The 17,921-nt window shown below is 39.5% G+C and overlaps 1 long non-coding RNA gene across 5 annotated transcripts in view; it reads left to right on the top strand.

Annotated features, from left to right (window-relative positions):
* The window catches only part of LOC102151409, a 35,467-nt gene that overhangs the window by 13,144 nt on the left and 4,402 nt on the right, over positions 1-17,921 (top strand). For 4 of the 5 annotated variants that reach the window (XR_005386078.1, XR_005386082.1, XR_005386080.1 and 1 more), the window contains one exon: positions 4,823-5,937. The exons of the other annotated variant lie outside the window; for it this stretch is intronic. This is a non-coding gene — a long non-coding RNA (uncharacterized LOC102151409). Of the gene's footprint in view, positions 1-4,822; positions 5,938-17,921 lie in introns of those variants that run through there. 5 annotated transcript variants of the gene reach the window in all.

Raw genomic sequence — 17,921 nt, forward strand, 5'->3', positions numbered from 1 at the left:
ACCTTCTCCTAAATGCTGCCAAGTTTCAGATTGTTCAAACAATCTGAAAACTAAGAAACTAAGAACTAAGAAAATTTAGGGGGAAACGGGAGGGGAAGAAACGGTAAGAGACTCTTAAGGATAGTGAACATACTGAGGGTTGACAGAGGGGAGGTGGCTGGGGATGGGCTAGACGGGTCACGGGGATTAAGGAAGGCACTTGTTGGGATGAGCCCTGGAGTTCTATGTAAGTGATGACTCAGTAACCTCTATTCTTGAAACCAATATTACACTATATGTTAACTAGAACTTAAATTAAAAATTTGAGGGATCCCTGGGTGGCGCAGTGGTTTAGCGCCTGCCTTTGGCCCAGGGCACGATTCTGGAGACCGGGGATCGAATCCCACATCGGGCTCCCGGTGCATGGAGCCTGCTTCTCCCTCTGCCTATGTCTTTGCTTCTCTCTCTCTCTGTGACTATCATAAATAAATAAAAATTTAAAAAAAAATTTGAAAAAAAAAGTTAAAACGAAATTTTTTTGCCAGATGATTGAATCTGTGCAATTGCACACTGTGGTTCAGACTTTCTAACCACGCAGAGGTAAAGTACATCCGTAATGTGATTTTATGTTGGGACAGGGTAGAAAAGTTATCTTCACAAATGTCTTTTTAGGAAGTTATAGAATCATTTCATTAATATTATAATTTTATACTTAGAAAAGGGTATTAAAGTACTTTTCAATTTAATTTTATTTCTAAGGGCTGGTTTACTCTCCGTAAATTTAGAACGAGGGCGGTTAAATTTCAATCTGGTCTTTGCAAAAATAACAAGCGAGGGCACTTGGGATTATAAATCTTATTTAAAGAACCATACTAATGGAAGCTGAAATTAAATATGTAAATGCTAATGATTTATTTTACAAAATCAAACTGACATAAATAAATTCATATTAACATATGTACAAGCAATTTGCTCTTATCGACCCTGATAAATTTATCAACTCTTATAAATGTTTAATCACTTAGTGGACACACACACACACACACACACACACACACACGTCTTTAAATCATGAAAATATAAGGAGTCTTTGAATGAATTCCATCTGGAGTGAAAGAAAATGACTATAATTTTAATATTAAAATTGCATTTTTTAATTGCTTGGCAAGACAAAAAATCTGAAAACCAGTATAACCCTTGGATTTTTTTTGGTCACACAAGCCCCACTGGAAAAATAATGGAACAAAAGGTTAGCTGGAACCAAAGGTCCTTCTTTAGATGCTCCTGAAGCATTCCAAATGCTTTTAAAAACTACATGCAACATTCCCTTGTGAAAAACCAAGGAAATTTTTGTCACCAAAAGTGAGGAAAAAATGACAAGGTATCTCATTTTGAAATCATAGCTCCTGATGTGGCCATGCTTACATGTAACCTTGCCTTGTCCCTTGCTTGAGCAACCAGATTATGTGTCAGCCATGACTAATGGCCTGGGGCAGCCAACTTCCTTCTTGGAAAGAATGTCATACTCCTGGCTCCCTTCTCCTCAGTTTGCTGACATGCCTCAAAATTCACCTTAGGTTCACTTTCTCCAGAAACTGTGCCCTGATCCTCTCTACCATCCCACTCCAAGGCTTCCTAGATGACACGTCTTTGTTACCCCATGACACCCATGTAGACTTAAGTTGTAGAACTTTCTGTCTTGCTTCGACTGTTTGTTGGTCCTTATTACAATTGTGAAATTTAATCTACACCAATTGTACACTGCTTGAAGGCGGGTCCTGTGTTTTTTACCCCTTCTGCACTTAGTCTCAACATAATACCTGGCCATATATTAAATATTGTCAGCCATGAGTTTCAAAAAAAAAACATGAACAATAATTTCACTAATATCTTGCCCTTATAGTTCAAGGACATTGAAAGAATCATTTCATTTCTTTGGAATTTATTTCATTTTTGGAAAAGATTTTCCACAAGTACTTACTGAATTGGGATTTTATCTGCATTAAATAATTCTTGAAGCAAAATGACCCTTGGCTGAATGTGTTTGGTTACATTGATAATTTGCATTGCAACAAAATTTGAATTTTTGGATCAGATGTTTTCTTAAGAAAAAAACACATTAAATCTTTGAATTACACTAGAGCAAGATGTATTTGGGGCCACATGTTTTTTTTAATTCTTCTTCTTGCTTTGCTCCTGCCCCAGTCAATCTCTTTCACGGTTTCTTATTTTCTTGTGAATTTCCCTATTGTTTTACTTTCCATTTCAAAGATTTGCATTCTGTTTTACATTCTTGACATTTGCATTTTCAATTATTGTGTGCTTGCATTCACTTATCTGTACATTATGCCTCACTCTGATTCAGTCCATTCAAGACTTCCATCTCACATAATGTATTCCTTACATGTGACAGTCCAATGCTTGAGAACTCGCATTTGTTTGAATTATGAAATTCTTTCCATTCAAGGCTTCCAAAAATCTGAGCTCCACAAACTTGTCTCAACTTACCGCTTGGGTTCCCCATAACTCCTTTAATGGACCCTGTACAGATTGGAACGCCTTTGGTTGAAAGTAACAAAAATCTCCAATTCAAAATGGCTTTAACTATGAGAACCATGTATTATTCCATAAAACGTTAAATACCAAAGCAGAGGTGCTCCCATGTTGATAAATCCAGTGACTCAAAAAAAAAAAAAAATCCAGTGACTCAACAAAACCTGCAAATTCTCCTTCCATCTGCCCACCCCGCCATCTTGCTCTTCAAGCTAGCTTCTTTCCTTCCCCAAGAGGGAGGCTCCGTTCCTACACATCACACCACACCTCACAGAACAATACAATGAATACACAGTATAGACAGTAATGTCCAGGGGTGGAAGAGAAGCTGTCTTCCTCATCTCCTTTCCAGGAACCCCCCAATAACATTATCTAAGCTTTCCATTGGTTGGAACTGGGCACTTTCTCCACCCCTAATCAAATCTCAAAAAAGAGACTTCTGAGAATGGCTCACACCACGGAAAAATGTCCTGGGGACAAGATTTTTTGAGATACCTTAAAGTTGCATTCGTATCTGAGAAAAGCCAGAATTATATAAAATATCTTTTTATTTGACTTTGTTTCCATGGTCCATTCTGTTCTCTGTCCCTTGTGGCTTAACTGGTTGGATTACATCAATGGGATCCTCTGAAAGCTGGAAGCCAGGTTGGTTCTTCTACAAAGAGAAAGAGGCATTTAGTACTTGGTAAGGCGCTAATGCTACAGTACAATTTCTGTCTTTATTTATAGATTATTGTCCTTAGCTTTTGTGTCTTTCCTACTGGACTGTAAACTGGACATTCTCCATCTGAAGCTCACGACTGTGCACATTTTTGGGTGTATGTACGTTTGGGCAATTTTTCTAAAAGGCCACCCACTTTTAGTTAAGGAATAATCATAGAGATATAGGTATTCCGATTAAGCTCTTAACCATAACATAGAGTTTGTATATTGTTTCTTAAAGTTTAATGCCGTGTATGATAAGGACAGCTGTATTGGAGTCAGCTTTAGAGATATTCTTCACTATTTTCTTTAAACATAAATAAATTCCCTGTTTCTCTATTCCTGAATATAACTCAAAGCAATTAATTACTTACTATTTAAAGGAGTTTTCTGAGCTTCTTATATCATGACCTATAATTTAAGCTATGCCATTTTTAAGGTATTACGAGAAAAAACATTAAGAAACATTGCTACATATTTATATGAAAAATGTTTAAATGAATTAGGTGATTGTGATCAATATAATTAGCATTCAATGCAAAATACTCATTAGAACACAAAGTTTAGAGCAAATGGTTACTACAAGAAAAATAAAAGGTAGTAATTAATCTACGATAAATTTCCAGTCAAATAAGTCAAGCTGTGATGCTATACTTAGAGAATTAAAAATGCAGACAATTTTATTTTGTGAGTAAATTAAGATTAACTTCAGTGATGACTATTAATAGAGATAAAATGTATATGCTGTAGAACTAAACCCCATACAGAAAAAAAAAAAATTCCAAGCGCTATTGTGGAGGGACATCATATAAAATTCAGCCAAACAACTCATTTAAGGGCGTAGGTTAATGTAAACTAATATGTTCATATAACCAAAACATCAGCTTTGGAATGAGAAAGATTTGAGAATATTTACAGAATGTAAATGCTGGCTAAGGAAGGGAGTGATAAGTGATTTGGAGGCTTTGTGAGAAAATCACTTTTTAATGGCAAAATCATCTGAGAAATAATTTCAAGGTTATTTTGTGCTCTTTTCTGGATGGTTCCAATATTTTAGAGACTAGCTTAATGGTTACATTTGACTTGGTTGGATCCAGCTGTGGTCCTAGATATCGACAATCTTAGTACAAAACAGCTGGAATTTATGTAAATGTGACAAATCGGAATTAGCTTCAGGGACATGACAGTTGACCCTTGGACAACTCATGGCTTAAGGGTGCCAAACTCCTGTAAAGTTGAAAATCCATGTACAACTCTTGAGTCACCCAAAACTTAACTACTAATAGCGTAGTGTCGGCCGGCAGCCTTACCGGTAACATAAACAGTCGACTAGCACATATTTTGTACATTCCATACATACTGTATTCTCATCATAAAGCAAGCTAGCGAAAGAAAATGTTATTTAAAAATCACAATGACGAGAAAATACATTTACAGTATGGAATGCATATTTATTGAAAAAAATCCACTTCTAAGTGGACCCAATGTTGTTCAAGGGTCAGCTGTAATTTAAATGCTGGGTCGTCAGACAAATGTGGAATGGGTCTTTCAGATACTGTGTTAAGTCTGACTCTTCCTCTTCTTATAGGTCCTTCTGAAATCCTGAGTTCAAAACACATCACTCTGTATGATCAACCAATGCATTATAGTACAGGGACTTTGCGTGGATATTTTTTAGCATTTGTCCCTCACACCAGAATTCTGTTTTACCAGAAATTATCACCAAGATTATGGACTTTACACTGGAAACACTGGAAATGCCTTTTATCTAAAGAGCCATTGACAATCTTTTTTTTTTTTTTCTCCAGTGGTTAGATAGTAAATATTGCTGGCTTTACATGCCCACTACTGAACTTTGCCATCATGGTGAGAAGGCGGTCATAGATAATGTGCAAACAAATGCATATCCTTGTTTTCCAAGAATAGTCTATTCATAAAAACAGGTGGTAGGCTGCATTTGGCCCATGAGCCTTAGATGGGAGAAGATAAAGAAGATGAAAAAAACTACAATGCTGAGAGCGGTGTGTTTTTATAAGGACCAGAGGTGGGATGGAGATTGCTTTGTTGATTAAAGGCCGTTGGAGCTGGACCCTGCTGACTAGCAAAAGGAGCAGACCACGTTTCCAAAGGGGGCTTTTGGACCCTGGGCAAGGTGCAAGTCATCTATCCGGACTATCTTTAATTTCTGAAAAAGTCTTTTCAATCCTGACACAATTGCATTCCGAAATCATCAGGTGTGAAGACCTGATTGGAAGTCCATTTGAACAACTGCCGGTGATGAGCGACCTGCACTAAATTTTCACAATGCGTTGTAAAGACCGGATTGTATTCTCAGGGTATTAGCAAGTGCTGAAGACAAGAAGGAGGCAAAAAGCAGTGCATTGTCCAAGACCAGGTCCCCCCCCACCCCCCCGCACCGTTGTCACGCTACTGCATTCTCAGTTTGCCAAAAGCTGTCGCAAAGTTCCTATAACGTTGCAGGAGGAAATACTATGTGATCTTTTTAAACAAGAATGATCTATCTTTGGTAAAATTTTATTTCTTAAAAGGTGGTAGTTTGTGAGCTTAGGTGTGAAAGAAAAAAAAGAAAGCATTTATCAGTATCAACATTATATCTTTAATAGACTCCAGTTGGGAACATATTTTTTGCTTTATGTTTTGTTCAAATATCTATCACTAAAAATGCACTCTTTTTGATACAAAGATATTATCAATATTTTGTTGTAGCAGATACTAGGGGTGAGATACAAAGACCCTTTGGATTACCTTTACCCTTAAACTGTCACTATGCACCATGCCTGTCTTGGGTGTCTGTGTGTGCATGTGTGTGTGTGTGTGTGTGTGTGTGTGTGTGTGTGTGCAGTTCAACATCCTATTTTCCATAACTCTTGAAATAACTGTTTTTCGGCTGCTGGATCTCCACTCTCCAGTGCAGACACCTAGAGCTACCCGGAAGTCAGTCTCCTAGGCTGAGCATTAGCTCCTATGACAGCCCATCTTCCTTGATCAAACCTAAGAACAACCTCGACTTTCCTTTTTTTATTTTTTTTAAGATTTTATTTATTTTTTTTCATGAGAGACACAGAGAGAGAGAGAGGCAGAGACACAGGCAGAGTGAGAAGCAGGCTCTATACAGGGAGTCCCGACGTGGGACTCAATCCCGGGACTCCAGGATCAGGCCCTGGGCTGAAGGCAGGCACTAAACCGCTGCGCCACCCAGGCTGCCCCAACCTCGACTTCCATTTCAAACTTCCTTATGGTTAAATCAACACTGTATGCTCTCAACCTAATGAATAAACTCAAGTAGACAATGAAGTAGGAATCACCTCGCAGGATGATGTTTGAGGTTTTCCAATGTCAGGTACATTTGTGTTAATTGACCCAGGCTCACATTTGTTTTCTTAGGTTGAAAGTACAAAGAACCACAATGCTAAACATTACCAAAGCACCTTTTATTTCCAAAGTGCCTGAATCTCTCTGGAAGTTGAGAGGTGACATGATCAAGTGTTATCTGTGTGGTTGCTGTTTCATGGCGTTTTGAGGGGGGAAAATGGACTCAGCTCCTTTATGCAAGGGACCCTTGTACTTGGCTTGTTTGAGAAAACTGTGTCAAGAATGGTTGTACCAAATCTTAAACATACCTGTTCTTTCACTGGTAAGACATGAGGAATGGTTAGGGAGATAGAACAAACGCCCTGGTCTTCAGATCCTGTGGATTCGTTAATATTACCGGCCAAAAGCAGTTGACTTCCCTGATAGCATTGTTGTTGTTGTTGGCTGACGTAAAGATAGGGAGATTATCCTGGATGATCTTATCTGTGTGAACATCCTGGAGTCACTTTCCTAGATGTGGAAGAGAGGGGCACAAGAGTTGGTGTCATACAGACAGCAGTGGGAGGAGACTTGATTGGCAATTGATGGTGTTGAAGATGGAAGGACCTGTGAGGCCCAGAATGCAGGAAGCTTCTAGATGCTGGAAAGCACAGGGAAACAGACACCCCCTAGAACCTCTGGGAAGAGATACAGAACTACCAATAGCTTGATGTTAGCCCAGTAAGACATCCAGCACCCAATAATAATAAGATTACAGGGGTAGGGTTTAAGACACTAACTTTGTGCTCATGTGTTCCAGAGCAATAGGAGACTAATTGAATCATCACTGGACCTCACCCAAAACCTCATCAAACTCCCCACTCCAGGAGACAAAGGTCAATGTTTGGATAGAAGGTGATAATGGAATCAGATGGAATGAATGTCAAGGATGAAAGAGGAAGTTTAGGTTATTTCACATGCCATAGCATTTTCTTACTTTTTCTCCCCCCCTGGAATCATCCATCCACTGTTGGGATTTCCATCTAGTTATAATATTTAATTAGGGATCGTTTTCCCCATCTCGCCAAGGGCTGAGTGAATGACCCCGTTAGGTCAAGCGATCAATGCTTTCCATCTTAAACCTATTAAGTGGGGGATTGATTAGTGGCAAGCACAGAATGCAATGTGTTAAGACCACCAACCAGACAAGCAAACCCAGAGACGAATGTGAAGTCCGCTCTGGCAGTTCAGGGCACCACGTAAATGTCACCAGAAGGAGAGATATTCTTATTGCCTGGGGGAGAAAGCCTGTTATTTGGGTAGAGACACAGGAGAGATTTTTCCAACTTCCACTGAGGTTAATGAGTTCAGTTTTGTATAGGTTTCAGGTAAAGGCAAAGCATTTACGTGGAAGTGTATTTTAGGCAGTAAAATGCACAAATCTGAAATTCGAGAGAATGCTGAGCGTTCCAGAAAGAATCTTAGGTTCCTGCTGTTTTGCAAAGTGAGTACAAACTGTGTCGAGTCGAGCTGGAGATATTCCTGGTGATATTATTTCATCTGAAGCAGTGAGTGTCTGTGATAGAAGTCAAAAGTTAGGCAAAAACAACAACAACAAAAATACTCCACTCTTAGTGCCTTTTCTTGAATAATAAACTATTAAAATTTTAGAGAACCAGTGTTTCTATTTTCCATGAAGCAAATTATGGGTACAACACATAGTTTATTTTTTATTTTTATTTTTTAATAGATTTTTTTAAAAGATTTTGTTTATTTATATGTGAGAGACCCACATAGAGAGAGAGAGGCAGAGACATAGGCAGAGGGAGAAGCAGGCTCCATGCAGGGAGCCCGACGTGCGACTCAATCCTGGATCTCCAGGATCACACCCCGGGCTGAAGGCGGCGCTAAACCACTGAGCCACCTGGGCTGCCCACAGCACATAGTTTAAAATAAGAATTAGGGTGTGCATCTATTTTTCAGATGCTCTTTTTTTTTTTTTTTCTTTAAGTACTCTTGATCAAGGAGTGCATGTTAATCCAGATCCTCTGAAAAGCAGACAGGACAGGATTAGATGAGCAAAGGTTTGTTAGGGGGTATTTGTGAGACCATGGGGAAGGAGCCTGCAGGGCCTGGGGGAGCCATCAGACCACGATGCGTATCTAAGCCATGGTGCATCAGGGCAGGAAGAAAGGAAGGTGGTGAGGAAGCACGTTGGCTGGCAGCATAGTTCAAAGACAGATCCATAAGGCTGTGGGGAAATTCTCAAATCAAAGGACAAATCAGCTGCCAAAGGCATCCTGTGACATCAAGGAACAAACCTGCCTTGGTCTCCCTGCTGCTTTCAGGCACTGGTGGGGAGCAGCTGCAGGAGGCTTAAATTTGGTTCAGATGCAGTGGTCGATTACAGAGCTCAGCAACTGGGCTCCTCAATCAATGATGCCTTCAAAGACCGGCCCAGCACACCTTTACGGCTGCCATGGCTGACTATGGCTTGCTTTTGGCTTCTCATAGTTGGTCAGTGCGTAGGCAGCTAATTTTTATATTCCGGAAGCATGAGTTTTAGTGTTGCTTTGGATTGGGGTACAAACAGTTCATTTGGACGTGCATTAGATGAGAGTTCTTCGTTGACTGTCACTAAACAAACTCTTCATGTAGAGAGGATGACATTTTCTCAGCAGCTCATTGGAGAAAGCCTCCAGGATCAGGCCGGTTTTCTAACTAACCAAGGGAAAAGTGAAAGTAAAGGATACTTAGGTTACCCCTGCGGATTATATGAATCTCATACACAGGGTGCTAGTCTTCTTGAATCCGGCTCCGAATCTCCTACCCATGGGATCATACATTGGACGTGTCTGGATTCTGAGATTTTCCCTAAAGAAGATTTTTGATTCCAAGCATCCTTTATGATATGCCCTTTTGAACACAGCAGACGAAAAATGTGGTTCTGTCCCTTAAAGAATCTTTCTTTCTTTGCATTTGGTGAAAAGAAAGTGTTGATTAAATATTTGGGGAGAAATGATGGTTCTCATAGTGGTGATGATGGGAATGATGGTGGTGGGGATGGTGATGGTGATAATGATAATGGAGATGATGATGATGACAATGGTGATGATGCCAGTGGTGATGGTGGTGAGGACAGTAATGGTGATGGTGGTGGTGGTAGTGCTGGTGATGGTGATGATGATAATGGGGATGATGGTAATGGTGACTGGAAAGGGATTGTCCATACATAAGAAGTGGGAATGAGATAAGTAGAAAGCAATAACCAAGATAATTTAGAAAAAAAAAGGAGTAGAATGAAGGAGGGAAGGTCCCACACTTCGAAGTACTGCTTGGCTTGCAGGACAGAGGTGCCTAGCAAGTAATAGCATAAACTGCCCTGTTAATGCTTTTTCTTTTTTTCCTAGTGTTTGGGCTTCTTACTTTTCCAAGTGCTACTTACAATCCCCAGATGGTGTTTTATGAAAATTTGTGTTCCAACCTCAAAACCTTCGTGGTCAACACAATCACACATGTTGAAGCAAAGTGCTCATTGGAAATGGAGAATCTCACAATATTCCTTAAGCGACTTACGGAGAGCTTGGACACATGCTCCCTCTTCCCATCCTTCCTAATAGCTTCAGAGTTTTTGGTAACTTGCTCATCTTTGAGTTGACAAGGCTACTCGAGAACCTAGAGAATAGTAGTATAAAGGTGCAGGAAAGGATCTATTTTGATGTACAAATTTGTGAGGTGCATAGGTTTAAATGACTCACATTCCTTTGGTCTATTCAGGATGCTGTAACAAAAATCCCACAGACTGGGTGGCCCAAACAGACATTTGTTTCTCACAGTTCTGGAGGCTGAACGTTGAAGATCAAGATGCTGGCAGATTTGGTGTGGTCAGAACCCACTTCCTGGTTCATAGACGGCCATCTTCTCATCTTCCCATGATGGAACGGGCAAGGGGCTCTCTGGAATCCCTTTTATAAAGATGCTGAACCCATTCACGTGGTGTGCACCCTGATGACCCAATCACCTCCACAAAGCCCTGCCTCCATAACATCACCTTGGGGCTTAGGTTTGAACATAAGAATTTGGACAAAACACATTCAGTCCAGAGTACCCACTGAGCAGCTTCATTCACATGGTTGTAACAATTTTATTATACATCAAACATGTACGTAATATCCTTTTTGGCAAGAAGGAGTGACATCCTCATAAATCATTAATATGTCTAAAGAAATTGCTTCTTTCTCTGACAACAATGATTTCCTCAGACTCTGAGCTGTTCATTTGATGCCTCTTGTATTTTTCAGCATAATCATCTGACAGGACAGCAACACTCCCAGTCACTGATGCCTTTTATTATGCCTGGCTCAACACTGACTATGTCTTTCCTTAGCTAAAAAGAATTTTTTTTTATTTGCATTTAATCTTTTTTTCAGATTTCTAAGTTTGTAGTAACATTGGCATAATTCATGAGGATCTTAACTGTAGGTTTTCTAGTATGTATGGTTTCTGGTTCCTTCCTGTATATTATAAATATAATAGTGAAAGTTTTCTTAAAATCAGCTATACCTTAAGGTTAGTTATTAGTATACAGTAGGAGTTATTAAAATAAATTAACAGATCCAGCTTGTAGGCCCCAACTCAGCCTTTGAGTATGCACAGAAACTCTTAGGACTCTAGTTCATCATGAGGAAACAAAGGAGGTTTAAGTGGCTGTAGATTCTGGTATTTGAATTAATATTTATCATGGATTTGAATGCAATATCTGCCACGAGACTCAAAATGTACTCATTAAGATCATCCACCTGCTTTATACTTTGAAACATGAAATAATTCCTAAGCAACGAGGGAACACCATAGTCAAAACAGCAACAATTTTGGGGTGCAACAAATGTGAATATCAATCTCAAACTGACCATAGATGAGCTCTGTAGCTTCAAGAACGTATATCAACTCTCTGAATATCTATGGTATCAGATGTTTGAGACACATAATAATGCCAATATGACAAGATGATAAGGATTGAATGTAACTAAGGTGGAAGTAAATATGCAGGTATGAGGCTGGTGCCTATTTAGAAGCTTTTCTTTTTATCGTTGAGATGAAATAGTGACCTCATCATGACCTCATCATGACCTCATCATGTGTATTCTGATGGCAATGAAGAATGGAAAGGAAAACCTACAGCGTTGTCTTTTTTTTTTTTTTAAGATTTTTATTTATTTATTCATGACAGACATAGTGAGAGAGAGAGGCAGAGACATAGGCTGAGGGAGAAGCAGGCTCCATGCAGGGAGCCCGATGTGGAACTCAATCCTGGATCCCAGGATCACGCCCTGGGCCAAAGGCAGATGCTCAATCGCTGAGCCACCCAGATGTCCCATCTATAGCATTATCTTAAACACCATTTAAAATGTGAAGGAATTTTAAGGATTTTGGAGGACACGTATGCCATCCGAAGGATTCCTTGAAGCTATTCACTAGACGTAAAATGAAGATTGATAACCTCATTGAACACTGGGAACAGATACAGATGAAAATTCTTGCATTTCCTCAATATGTGGAAGAAAGCATGTTGTATGTCCCACGCTGTTGTCTCATTGCATGTGGACTGTGGACAGACTCAATTATTCCATTACGCAATCAGAACCCCTTCACCTAGCCTGTGATGATAGTGGGGATGTATTATCTCTTATCAGGTTCCTTCTTTTTCCTTAAGATGCTTCAGGCTAGTTCAACCGATGAAGAAGAGTCTACCATGGGCCACGCTGGGCAAGGCTTTCAGACTGCCCATTGTATAGGGTGAATTTAAGCTCTGAGAGGACCAAATCGAATATTTAGAGCTGAGCTGCAACTTTGGGGTATTCACTCTTACAACCCAATAGATTTCTTTTATATTTCATATATATATATATTTATATATATAATTATGATCTACAGGAAAACCAGCAAATGCACCTCACTTTTCTGTAGGCAAATCTCAGCTCATGTGCTCCCATGGAATAATCCTCTTTTCATGCAGATGAAGAACACAAGAGGGCACGTATTATGCCCAGTGGGTAGGCTCTCTTTATTATATCATTTAGTAGAAATATACCCTTCTAAGTAGAAATTTTAAAACTTTGACATTTAAGTAGACTCCGAGTAACCGTACACGGCCAAGATGGAATTATGTTCGCATTCATTATGTAGGGATAGAGAAGTGGCATGGAGATATTTGAGAAGCTATAACTGACATGAAATTTACATTAATTAAAAGTGTGAATAATCACTCTAATAAAATTTATCAGGAAATGTGCTGTAGAATAATGATGAGACAAGGATTTTAGAGAAGGTGTCACTCTAACTTTATTTTTAACCAGAATTAACTCAGAATCAGGATGTCTGGTTATATCCTAATAGACTCAATCTTCACTGAGAAGTTTTACACTGAGAAGACTAAACAGTGGTTCTTTGAGGAGGAGACAGTAGGTAGGTATCGCTTCTCATTTTCTTATTATATATATTGTAAATGTTTTTCGACATATACTACTCTATGTATTCTCCTCTACATTTTTAATTCCTGTTAAAAATTGGAAAGAATTTGGGATTCCTGGGTGGCTCAGTGGTTGAGCATCTGCCTTTGGTTCAGGTTATGATCCTGGGGTCCTGGGATCAAGTCCCACATCGGAGCCTGCTTCTCCCTCTGCCTGTGTCTCTGCCTCTCTCTGTGCGTCTCTCATGAATAAATAAAATCTTTTTAAAAATTGGAAAGATTTTGTTTTTATTGGTATTATTAATACCAGATTTCATAAGGTATTAAATATTTTTAAATAATCACAAGTATTTTATCTGAAGAGGATGAAGGGCTGAATCAATCAGTTACTACCTTTTGTGAAAAGATAAACCTGTAAACCTTCTGTAAACTTTGAGGCATTTTAATGGGGATGTGGTTAACATTCTTCATATTTGGAGTTCTACAATCAGTGGTTTGGAATCCACAGTTTTCATATGTTCTTTGTCTTCTGGCATTCGGAGAAACCACCCACAGTGGATGCCAGGCTGAGAGGCAGACTAGAGGCATCCATCTCTGTTCACGTCTGAAACTTACCCAGATAGTATCAAGCTGGGTAGTCAGGGAGAAGCTCCTTGTAGAAAGTTCATTGTTACATAAACTCCAATGATCCTCAAATCCTGGTATTCACATCTTTGCAGAATTCTGTCTCATTGAGTGCTGGCGGTCCCAGTGATCCAAAGGCACAGGAAAGAAGTGCTACGGTGTCACTTTCATGATTGGTTCATAAAAGACTTGGATTTCTGTCTTGCTAACCCTCTTTTTAACCTTCAATTTATAGGCTTTGATAAAATAAGTAGCGACTTTTGAGATGGTCACATGGATAAGATATCGGGGCTCTGACAAACTGCTATGAACTGAATGTTTGTATCCCCCACAAGTCCCAATGCGATGGTACTTAAAGTGGGATCTTTGGGAAATAATTAGGTGTAGATGAGGTTGGGGGCCACCATGAGGGTCCAGTGTCCTTATCATAAGAAGAGATTCAGAGCTCTCTCACTTTCTCTTTTTCTCTCTGCATGTGGACGAAGAGGTCACGTGAACACATGGGGAGATAGTGTCCATCTACATGTCCAGAGAAAAGAACTAAGAGTAAAACCCTACCCTTTTGATACCTTGATCTTGGACTTCCCAGTCCCCAGAACTGTAAGAAATAAATGTCTATTACTTGAGCCACTTAGCCTATGGTATCTCGTTATGATGGCCTGACCAGATTACAACACCAAGTAAGACCCTAAATCCAACAACCCAGGAAGAACTTAATTCTGCCAATGGCTTGATTGAGCTTGGCAGTGGCTCTTTATCCAGTCAAGCTTTCATCATTTCTCTTACTTGGCACATTATCCACATTATTGGCAGAAGCCAACCCCTGAGTTTTAAGGAATCTTGTTTGCCCTGTTGAATTCTGGTAGTCACATAGGATTTTTATTTTATCTTATTTTTGTGCCATTCCCTTGAATCTTTAGGTCCAGTGCAGTTGCCAAAAGTTAAGGAATGAATGGGGATAGTTTTGATGCGGGAACAAAACAATGGTGTCCATACGACTATATGCAGAAGACAGGTTGCCTCTAGGGAGGAGCTAGAGGGAGCTGAAACAGCCTAACTGTTGCTAGTGCTAGGAAAGACTTGCTATAGAGGGCAGATCAATAATTCACGATCTTCATCTGAAAAAAAATTATTGTTAATTAAGTCTTTCCAATCAACAAGCAGAGCCATTCATTCACGAGGCTATGAATAAATTCTGGATCAAACTTTTGCAAATAGTGTTTTTGCTCCTTTAATCAAACTTACTTCAGTAGGTGATAACACTCAATAAAACATTACATATCTTCCTTTCTTCCTTTGATGTTCTAAATCTCTTGTTCATTATGGAAATAACAAGCTCAAAGCAACGAACTACATGAGAATCCTACAGAACTGAATTACCATGAATAGGCTTAACTCACTTGAGCCCATTAAATAGCAAAGGGGACTCTGTTGGCATTTATATTTCAGTGAGATCTATCCGTGGAGGCCACAAATGTCATCACTGGCATTTAGCAGGAGGATAAGAGGAGATGCTAAGGAGGTGGAAGTGGGCAGTTTCTTTCCATTTCTACTGCAAAAGTCAGAATGAGGAAAGTTGGTCTTAAATTTCAGCAGAAATGACGTAAGTTGGATTTCATTTAAAAATTTGGGATAAAAAAGTTCTCGGTATCTTCATATGGCAGAAACAGAAATCACCCTTTTAACTACGAGTCTACATCAATTAAAAAAAGAAAAAGGGGGGTGGTGCCTGAGTAGTTCAATCGGTTAAGCATCTGCCTTCGGCTTGGGTCATGATCCCAGGGTCCTGGGATCGAGTCCCACCTTGGGCTTCGAGGGAGCCTGCTTCTCCTTCTCCCTGTGTCTGCTGCTCCCTCTGCTTGTGCTCTCCCTGTCAAATAAATAAATAAATACAATATTTTTTAAAAAAGAGAGAAACACACAAACACATGCTATTGCTGCTACTCATCAATACCAAGAGATGTTGAGTGATACATCATTTTTCTCTCACAGAGTTTTAGGTTTCAGAACACACACCAGATAAAGCTGAAAGGAGACTTCGTTCACATTACAAAGCGTTGGTCCAAGAGAAATTGCTGAACATGGTGAAGTCTTATCTGACCGCTCTTCCGTACTTCGTTTCAACCCATGGCCTACAAAGACGATAAGAGGTTGGAAAATAATTGGAGACATTAATTCATATAAGAATACTTTGTCTAGTGCGTTTTCAACTTAAAAGAGCACCAGTAAGGGCAGGCAGTTTCTCAGGAAAGGGTGACTTCTTAATAAGGTAATGCCAGACGTCTATGTCTGAGCAGGGACGCTGGTTCATTTTATGCTACCACCTGGTAGCAAACAGTGTGATCAAAAATACTGCTCCAAAAGAGGTACTGAGTGGAAAGAACCTGCCCATGGCCATTACTATAAGATAAAAGTATTTATGACACATTACTTTCCCATAGGCATGCCTTACTCTGTGGTGGAACCACATTTTACACTGTCGGCTTCTCTCTAAAATAAAGATGCACCAAAAACGGGACATATATTAATAACTCTGCTTTCTCAGCGCATCCGTGATCTGAAAGTCCTGCTGGTGTACATCTTGGAAAGAAAAGAACTTTTGATTTGGGTATGAATATAGTTGTTGGGATTGGAGAGGGACACACAGGTGTAGTTTTCAGCGGTTTGTATTTACTTAACCGTACTCACGTCTACTTAACTCACTTAGTTTCCCTCAAAAAAAAAAAAACAAAAAAAAAACAAAACTTAAAATGTAGCAATAAAAAGACAAGTGACCCAATTAAAAAAAATGAACAAAAAAAAATGAACAAAGGATCTGAACAGGTGTTCTTTTTTTTTGCCAAAAAGGGGGTGTAAATGGCTATTAAGCACATAAAAAAGATGCTCGACATCGACATCATTAGTCATTAGGGAAATGCAAATGCAAGCCTCAATGAGATTCCACAGCGCAGCCAAGATGTCTAGAATTGAAAAGAAATAAAGTTAAGTACTCAAGAGGTTATGGAGAAGTCGGAACTCTGATACTCTCCTGGTAGATTCCTAAAATGTAAATGTAGATTCCTAAAACATCTAAAATAGGGCCGGTGCTTTGGGAAACAATTTGGCCATCCCTCAAAATATTAAACACGGAGTTGCCCATGACCCAGCGTTATATACGTAGGAGAAATGAAAACATACGGCCACTCAAAAAGTAGCACACAGATGTTCACAGAAGCACTATCCATAATAATTATAAAGAAAAAAGAAGCCCTCGGGACGCCTGGGTGGCTCAGTGGTTGGGCGTCTGCCTTCGGCTCAGAGCGTGATCCCGGAGCCCAGGATCGAGTCCCACGTCGGGCTCCCTGCATGGAGCCTGCTTCTCCCTCTGCCTGTGTCTCTGCCTCTCTCTCTCTGTCTCTCATGAATGAATAAATAAATCTTTAAAAAAAGAAGCCCTCAATGTCCATCAACGGATGAATGCGTGAACCAAATGTGATAGAGCTCTATAATGGGATATTATTCAGTAACGAAAAGGAAGTGAGTCGTGAGACATGCTAAAATATGGATGGACCTTGATCATGTTACGATAAGAAGTCAGGCACAGAAGACCACCTATCGGATGATTCCATTCATACGTAATGTCTAAAATAAGCAAATATGTAGAGACAGCAAGTAGATTAGTGATTTCCAGGGACTGGGGGCACAGAGGGATCGAGATGACTGCTAATGGTACGGAGTTGTCTTAGGGGTGACAAAACCATTACCCCAGTGAATAGTAATGACGGTTGCACAATGCTGTGAACACACTACCATATGCTAAGTGGTACGTCTAAAGAGTGAATTTTAATGCTTTGTGGATTTTACGTCAGTCAAGTCGTTATTTTAAAAAATAATAGGCAGCATTTCACAAAGTGGTAGAAATTAAACAGCACCATGTTTACTTACTTATTTTTTCGTTTCACGTTTTTATTTAAATTCTAGTTAGTTGACCTATAGTGTAGTATTGGTTTCAGAGTAGAATTTAGGGATTTATCACTTAAATATGACACCCAGTGCTCATCCCAAAAAGTGCTCTCCTTGATGCCCATCACCCATCTACCCCATCCAAACAACCAATGGGTCAAAGAAGAAATTAGGAGGGAATTTAGAAACTGTCCTGAGATACCAGAAAATAAAAATGACACGTAGCGCTTATAAGATGCAGAAAAACCAGTACCTGAAGGGACATATTTATAGAGTGAAGGGCCTCCATTAAAAAAGAAAGGTCTTCCAGAGACAAATTAGCTTTACACTTCAAGCAACT

This window comes from Canis lupus, chromosome X, assembly GCF_011100685.1.
Source record: "Canis lupus familiaris isolate Mischka breed German Shepherd chromosome X, alternate assembly UU_Cfam_GSD_1.0, whole genome shotgun sequence".
NCBI classification, from domain to species: domain Eukaryota; kingdom Metazoa; phylum Chordata; class Mammalia; order Carnivora; family Canidae; genus Canis; species Canis lupus.